Raw genomic sequence first — 8,012 nt, 5'->3', positions numbered from 1 at the left:
CAGGGCTCAGGAAGACTTCCTAGACCTTCACCCAACAAGGCAAATGGGCCATGAGGCTTGGGGTCCTGCCATTAGTTGTCTCTGGCCCCTCCTTCCACAGCCTGCCAGAAACCTCTCCTCCAGCTGCCACCCTGAGCGTGGACTGTAATCCGTCATTTCTTTGGTTGGAAGGTTGGTGTTTCCTTGCAAGGGACCACAAAGCCATATTACTTTCAAACTTAAATAAACAAACGCTTGAATCTGTGTTTTATTGGTTCCATACCATCTGCCATCTGGTTTGGGGGAGCAAGGAAAACTGTGGTTTTGTTGATTTTATGTGTGTGTGTGTGTTTTGTTGTTGTTGGTTTTTTGTGTCTTTTTTTTTTTTTTTTTTTACTTTTCCCTGTGAAAATTCCCTAAGGTTGAGCACTGGCAGCAATACGGGCTGGTTAAAAGCCACCTAGTTTCCCACGTCTTAACTCAGAGCTAAATGTTGGAGGCTGGTCTGGGTCCCCATCTGCTAAGCAGCCTGTTGTGTGAAAATGAGATCTATACATATGCAGAGCTCCACAGCCCGGCTCCCAAGATCTAAAGAATTGTTATGAGCGAACCACAAGAAGTGCTTATTTAATGTTGACAGGCTGCACCCAGACCAAAGGCTAGAACGGGGCATATGGAAAGGCAACAGAGGGAGCCTGGTGTCTGAGCACCCCGGGGCTGTCAGGGAAGACAGCCCCGCCTTCAAGACCCGGGATTGCTGGAGATCTCGAACCTGTAATGACTTGAAGGAGAAAATACGTCCCAGACACTGAGTGGGAAATGAGCCCCAGCCTGCCTGGAATCTTTAATCTGGAAAATGCAATGGTTGTTGGGGGTGGGGAGGGGGCACATTCCACAGTGGAGGCGGAGTGAGGGCCAACATCACCTCCTCTTCTGTTGGGCCAGCTGTTTCTGGCCCACAGAAACCTGAAGCTGCTCAACGGGCTGGGATGGGGAGGGCTCTCAGAGTTTCCACGTCTACATTTTTTAAGCCAGGTCTCTGGCTTCACCATCAATAAAACACAGACTTGGGGAATGGGTCCCAGGAGCCATGCCAGGCAGGTGATGAAAATGAGGGAGGCTGGCTGGGTGGGAATCCAGGGACATATGCTAAAGGGCAGCAGGGACTCAACTGGCCCCGGAAATAGTGGCCACACAGGGCTGGGCACCTGTGTGGCCAGATGTCCCAAGTTCTCAGAAAAGGCCCAGATTTTTTATTTGAAAACAGTGTTTCAATGCTGACTGCTGTTGTAATTATTGAAAACAATTCAATCAAATAAACCCTGTCTGCAGCCCACACAAGGCCCCCGGGTCTCCAGTTGATGACCTCTGTAGATCTCCAGTTGATGACCTCTGTGGAAGAACGCAAGGAGACAGTCTTTGGGGAAAGCCAGGAATGAGGATCATCTCTTCCTATGCAAGGGCAGGGCCTTGCACAGGCCTCAGACCACACAGAGGTCCTCCCTAGTGCTGGCCCCTCCAGGCTTTGTCCACAGAGGCTTGGAAGGCCCCCCCTGCCTCCCCCCATCCCACCCAAGATGTCCTCCCTAGTTCCTCCTGAGTCCTGGCAGGTGATGAGATTCCAGTGGCAGCCCAGTCATGCCAGTGACACAGCGACTGCCCAGGGCACTCAAGCTCTGAGCATCCTGATCTTTCTGCTTTGCAATTCATTCCTGGGAAAGCGATGAACTCTGTGATCTGCGTGTATGATGTTCCTGCTGCACACACCCTCTGAGTCTCCACAGTTTGGTCACCTCCCAGTCACCCTTTAATAGTATCACAACTTGGCAAGTGGGTGACCTATGAAAGTGAGACACAGCCATTCAATCTCCTGCCGGACGTCATCTCTCTTGACACGATGTGAAACAGTCCTGTCTCAGGAGCTAAGGAAGTTTTAGTCCAGTTTTTCTGAGTTTTGTTATTGTTGTGTTTTCTTTATAATTGAGGTGTGGAGAAGTCTAGGTTCAGCTGAAGTTCCTGATAAAGAAACAGTTCAGACTTTTCTCAGTAACAAAATCTGCATATTTGTATTTCAAATAATGTAGCTGAAGCAAGGCAAAGTCCTCCTTTTTCTCTCTCTCAATGAGCATCATTGATCCAGTATGAAATCTTTATACTGTATGTCCCACATGTTAGGAACATATGTATATATTTTTTAAAAAGTACATGTACATTAAATCTTGGTAAGATGATTTTTAAAAACAGGCAGGCAGGAGCCCTGATCTCCCATCAGCTGTCATCTTGCTATCCGGTCCTGGTGAGTGACTCACTCCTCTGAGCTTCATTGTCTCCCACTGCCATCTGGACAAGGGGGTGTTAGCTGGCCCCCTCCTTCTCTCCTGCAGAGCAATTGTGTGGGGTAGGGGAAGAGGCAAGCATGTTAAGAACTCTCTTACCAAAAATTCACAGGCAAGCAGACACTATGCCTGTGTACAAAAGGCTCACAGACTTGAGGTCCACTTCTAGAAATAAGAATAGCCTGTGAGCTCATGGTGGCAGAGGGTAGGTCCTGCTGCCTCTGGCTCCTAGAGCCTACCAAGACACTTGCACAGACTCTGCACCCAAGTCATCAAGGAATTTACTCATGTAAGAATCAGTTGGAATGGGTTGACATTACATTTCACAACCCTTCCATCCCCTTGAGCCTCATACCAACCCATGAGGTAGGATGAGGTAGGCACAGCTGCTCTCCAAGCAGAAATGGGAAACTGAGACCCAGCAAGTTGAGGAGGGTTGTTAATGGCAGGTTGCAGAGAGAACAACAGCTAGGTCTCAAGCCTCCCAGCTTCTGAAGAATAATCATCCTTTTGGAGCTGTGGCTCTCGGGGATTCTCAAAGCTTTCTGGGGGCAGATGGTCTGGAAGTGAAAGTGCTCTCTGAGAGACGTAGAGAGAGTTAAAGTAACTGACTGGCTGATTTGGTGTTAAACCAAATCCAGACTTATACCAGATTCTAACACAGAGGTAAGGTCAGGCATCAAAGATTTATGAACCTGTGGGACAAATGGGAGGAAAGAGAGGGAGGGATGAATTGAAGAGTAGCATTGAGACAAACACATTACCATATACAAAACAGCCAGTGGGAATTTGCTGAGTGATTCAGGGAGCTCAGACCTGGAGGGAGGTGGGAGGGAGGGGACATATGTATACCCATGGCTGTCTCATGTTGATGTACAGCAGAAACTAACACAATATTATAAAGCAATTATCCTCCAATTAAAAATTAAAACAAAAGAATCCATAGGAGACTAAATCAAAACGAAGAGAGCTCTATTGCTCGCTGAATTTTGTTTTATGTTCTGTGACTTACATCACTACAATTTTTCCAAGGGTAAAACCCCCCCTCCCACTCTCACCCTTAAAAGAGACACACCACGGTAACACTCACCAGGTGTTTGCCCAGGTCTATGAGTGTCTATCTGGGTCCCAAAACGTCTTGGCATGTTGGGCAGGTCTGAGAGGCAGTCCTGGGCGCCTCAGGTGGCCATGAACCCCAGGTCCATGAAGGGCGAGCAGCTAAGACGCACGCACACTTGCCCGCACACACGCACGTGCACACACACAGGAAACCACATTCGGTCTGGGCTGGCCCCAAGCTGAGGAAGACACTTCGAAGAGCGACTACCCCACTCAGTAAATCAAGATGTGGGATTCAAACCACTTCCTCCCCCAGCTTTGTGTTAGGAACATCATCTACCTGCTTTGGGGCGGGGCTCACAGCCCGAGAGGGAGGAGTCATCCTCACATGATGCTGATACAAAAGCCCATTCAGATGCCATGTGACTTACCCAGGGAAACAGCTAGTGAGAGGCAGGGCTGAGAGAGGCAGTCAAATCTGCTTCACCCACTGGAAGACTTCTGTGGACCCCACCCTTCACGAACCCCTGAATACTGAGGTCCATAGACTCTGGTTCTTGGAGATGTCCAGGCGTCTACCCAGAATTGGGCAACAGACTATTTCCTGTGCTTTCATCTGCCCCATCAGTTCCAGCTGAGTGTCTGGGACACTCCCCAACCATTTCCTGGGCTCATTTCCCCAGAAGGAGGTTCTGGAATATCCTCTTAAGTGTGATGGCCTTTCATCTAGTTAGACACCCCTTTGAGAGCTAAAATTAAATTATAAGGCCCAGACCTACATTTCAGAAAACATCCCACAAAATCTTGGGTTGTCAGCCAACAGTGAGACCTCTTTAGGCAGGAGGATTTTTCTATCATGGAAGCCCTAGCCCCTCCCGCTCCTCCTCCTTCCACTCTCCCAGATAGAAAGGCAGGAGTCTTGGGTCCTGGGGAGTCATGGGCTCTTTAGGCACTGAAGTCATTGATACCCCTTCAATGTGATCCCAGCTCCACATTCCCTTAAGGGACTTATATAACCTCTGCTTGACCATCTCCTGCCACAGCAAGCTCACTACCTCTCTGATAATCTCACAGTTCAGAAAACATTAGGCATTGGGATGTGCTTCTTCACATGAGCTGGCATCTGCCTCCCTGTTCATGAGGACCCATGGTTCTCATTCTTCCACCTGGGACACACAGGATGAAGAAAGCATTTCCTCAAAACTGCAACCACAACCTGCAGCAGAGGCAGCCCTTTCTAGCCTAAGATGGGACTCTGATCTCTGTATATGCTTGCGTTCCTTACATCTACCAGAAAAGTTTGTCTGTAAGATGAGGAAGGCTGGACAGAGCACGTCTAAGGCCTGTTCCATACCTGTCCTTATGTCCAGGCCAGGGAAGACTCGAGCAAGAACTCAAGGTTTCTGAAAGCCAGCAGCTTGGAAACCAGAAAAAGAATCTGCATTTCCTGGTTATTGATCTGGCGTGTGATCTCCACCCATGGAGACAAGAGAGCATCACAAACATATAAACTTGCTGAGAGGAGCAAGACCACTCTCACAGTCAAAGGGGAAAGAAGGGCTTCCCAGGCAGTGTAGTGGTAAAGAACCCGCCTGCAATGCAGGAGGCACAGAAAATGTGGATTCATTCCCTGGGTTGGGAACATCCCCTGAAGAAGGGGATGGCAACCCACTCCAGTATTCTTGCCTGGGAACGCCGTAGACAGAGGAGTCTGGTGGGCTACAGTCCATAGTGTCACAAAGAGTTGAACACGACTGAAGCGACTTAACACACAGAACTCCCCACAGCCAAGGGGGTAGGATTGGATGTGGTCCAATAAGTTTCCATGGAGGAAGAAAGCCCGTCACAAAAAGGCAAATCCAGGAGGACAGAAGGAGCTTGAGCTGAGACAAGGACTCCTGTCCCAGCTCAGTCATCAACTAGCTAGCTTATCTTGAGATGTTGCTTGACTTCCAGCTCCTTGATTTCTTCCTCTGCTAAATGAGAGACATTGCGACAGCTGATCTCTAAGCTCAAAAGTCAGAGAATAAATAGGGAACATAAAAATGGGCCAAGAAACAAGCTTGGAGTTTGCTCAGTTTTAGTAAAGCTGTCCACAGACTGACAATCACATGGCACCAGACAGATATGAATGAAGTTTTAGAAAGGTGGGGGCCACGTGTTTATTATCACTGAAGCCCGGTGCTCAGGCAAAGGAGGCCATTCCTGGAGAAGAGAGGGTGTGAATGTTAGTGTGGTAGAAACAAAGGCTAGAGTCTAGGTCCAGGGCCATCATTGTCAACCAGTAGCCTTAGGCGCACCGTGTGATCTCTCCATGCCTCCTCCTCAACACAAGAGCAATCCCTGCTACTACCTGGAGCTATCGTGAGGCTGAAAAGAACTGAGTGCCTGGCACACAGTAGGGCCTCAGTGGCCAGCTGTGGAGGCCGAAGTTGGCCATGCATGCCCCTGTGTGGGAGGACTAAGCCTTAGTGAAATCCTGGAATCTTGCATTCTTTAGCTGCCTGGAAGGACCTTAACCTTGCCTGGGGCTCAGAAATATACCTCTCTTTCTTTTTCTGTCTCTCTCTCAGACACACACACATAGAGAAAGAAAGAGAAAACAGCAGTTGGCCTGGGGCGTCCCCAGGCATTGGGAAAACGTGCAGAACAAGTACCTGATGCAATAAATCAAACTGTGGGATCCAGATCCAAGCTGGGGTCCAAGCTCCAGCTCCAGCTGCATCAGAGGTGGGCTCTGCTCTCTGTTCTGACAGCCAGTGATGCCGCCAGGAGGTGCTAGCCAACTCCCTGGGCCACTCCAGAGGTGGCTGACCCTTCATGGAAGCTTGGGAGTGGCTGGAGTGAGAGGGAGAGAGAAGTGGGCTGCTGGCCATGGGATGTTTGGCTCAGATGAGCCAAGGAGATGGCAAGAAAACCTGATTGTGGCAAACCACCCCGATTGCCTCAGTACAAATGTTGGAAGGGATTGTAGTAAGACATGAAGATGTGTTCACTAGAGCCCCAAGGTAGGGTCAGACCAGACTCTAGCTCTGCCTCAGCCCCTAGTTGCTGTGTGGCCCTAGGCCAGTAACTGCCCTTCTCTGGGCTTTGGTTTTATCATGAAAAATTGAGGATTTAGGCTACTGAAGAGCCTCTAAGAGCCTTTTCTGCAGTATGATTTTGCACATTTCTCTCATAGAGTTGAGCTAGCCTGCTTCTTAAAGGACTTTGGTTCAAAAAAGCAGTTAACTGAATGTCAATCGCATGCCAGGCACTTGAGCTGAGCACTGGTTGGGCCAAGAAGAAAAGTCTTGGTTCCTGTCTCACAGCTGCCAAGGAGCTCACAGTCTTATGAAGGGAAGCACATATTTAATCAAATATGTATAATACAAGACAGTACATCCCACAGTAGCAATCCATTCTCCCAGGAAGACTGGGGAGAGATCCACGGAACAGAGGGATACCTGGGTGAGAATCTGAGAGATAAATAAGAACTTTCCAAATTACTGAAGGCAGAGGGCACAGCAGAAACCAAATTAAAGGGTAGTTTTGGTGGGTATGAAAACACATCTATATGGTTATAGCCTGAAAGGGAGGGAAGGCCACACTTCCTTCTCTCTGGGGACAGAGTGTGGAGGCCATGAGTGAGAGCCAGATAATTTGTTCTTTACCCTGTGGGTGATGGGGAGCCATAGAAGATTTCCTGGGAGGGGAGGGACAAAACCAGTTCTGAATTTTCAGACCATTCATGTTGGTAGCACCATAAACCTCCCAGATCAATACACCCCTGCCCATGGATCAGATCCAATACACAGCTTTTTTTTTTTTAATGGCCTGTAAACTAAAAAAGCTTTATTATAGTTTTTTACTACAACTTGATTGAGATATAAGTCACATACTTGAGGTATAATTCACTCATTTCAAGTATGTGATTCAATGTCTTTTAGCATACTCAGAGTTGTTCAACCATGACCACTGTCAATTTTAGAACATTTTCATCTCTTCAAAAAGAAATCCTGTTCTTTTTGAATAAGCTATCACACTTCATTCCCCCCTCACCCCCATTCCTACTTTCTGTCTCTATGGCTTTGCCTGTTCTGGGGATTTCATGTAAATGGAATCTATAATATCTGGCCTTTTATGCCTGGCTTCTTTCACTAACCACAATGTTTTCAAGGTTCTACCATGTTATAGTGTGAATCAGGATCTTATTGCTTTTTGTGGCTAAATAGTATTCCATTGAATGGATATATCATATTTTGCTGATCCACTCATCAGTTGATGGATATTTGTGTTGTTTCCACCAGAGAAGAATATGCAATATAGATTTGTATGTCTCCCAAAGCCTAAATGGCTACTGTCCAGCTCTTCACACACTAGATGCAGAACCTAGAGAGCAAGAAGACAGGACTGGAAGTCTAGCCAAGGTCAGGGACTCTGACAGTTCCCAAGTGAGATATGACAGTGGCCTCAACTAGGGGAAAGGAAACACATTTCTGGTGGTCAAATCAGCTGCACTTGGCAACAGATCAGATGCTTGGGTACAGGAGTGTCTGAGGAAAATCTATTTGCCGTAAAAAAAATCGGGTTCAGATGGAGTGAGTCATCTGCAGTGAAGTCAGTGGCTGATGGCAAAGCCAAGAATCCAACTCTATT

At 47.8% G+C, this 8,012-nt stretch overlaps 1 long non-coding RNA gene across 1 annotated transcript; it reads right to left on the bottom strand.

Annotated features, from left to right (window-relative positions):
* Positions 1-229: 229 nt before the first annotated feature.
* LOC139035471 (uncharacterized) lies at positions 230-3,874 on the bottom strand. Its single transcript, XR_011488068.1, has 2 exons — positions 3,406-3,874; positions 230-2,357 (listed from the first exon to the last, which is right to left on the bottom strand). It is a non-coding gene; the product is annotated as an uncharacterized lncRNA (long non-coding RNA).
* Between the last annotated feature and the right edge of the window lie 4,138 nt (positions 3,875-8,012).

The sequence above is a fragment of the Odocoileus virginianus genome, chromosome 6 (assembly GCF_023699985.2).
Source record: "Odocoileus virginianus isolate 20LAN1187 ecotype Illinois chromosome 6, Ovbor_1.2, whole genome shotgun sequence".
In the NCBI taxonomy this organism is placed as follows: Eukaryota; Metazoa; Chordata; class Mammalia; order Artiodactyla; family Cervidae; genus Odocoileus; species Odocoileus virginianus.
Note: the sequence above shows the minus strand (reverse complement) of the source record. Positions and strands in the feature narration are given on the sequence as shown.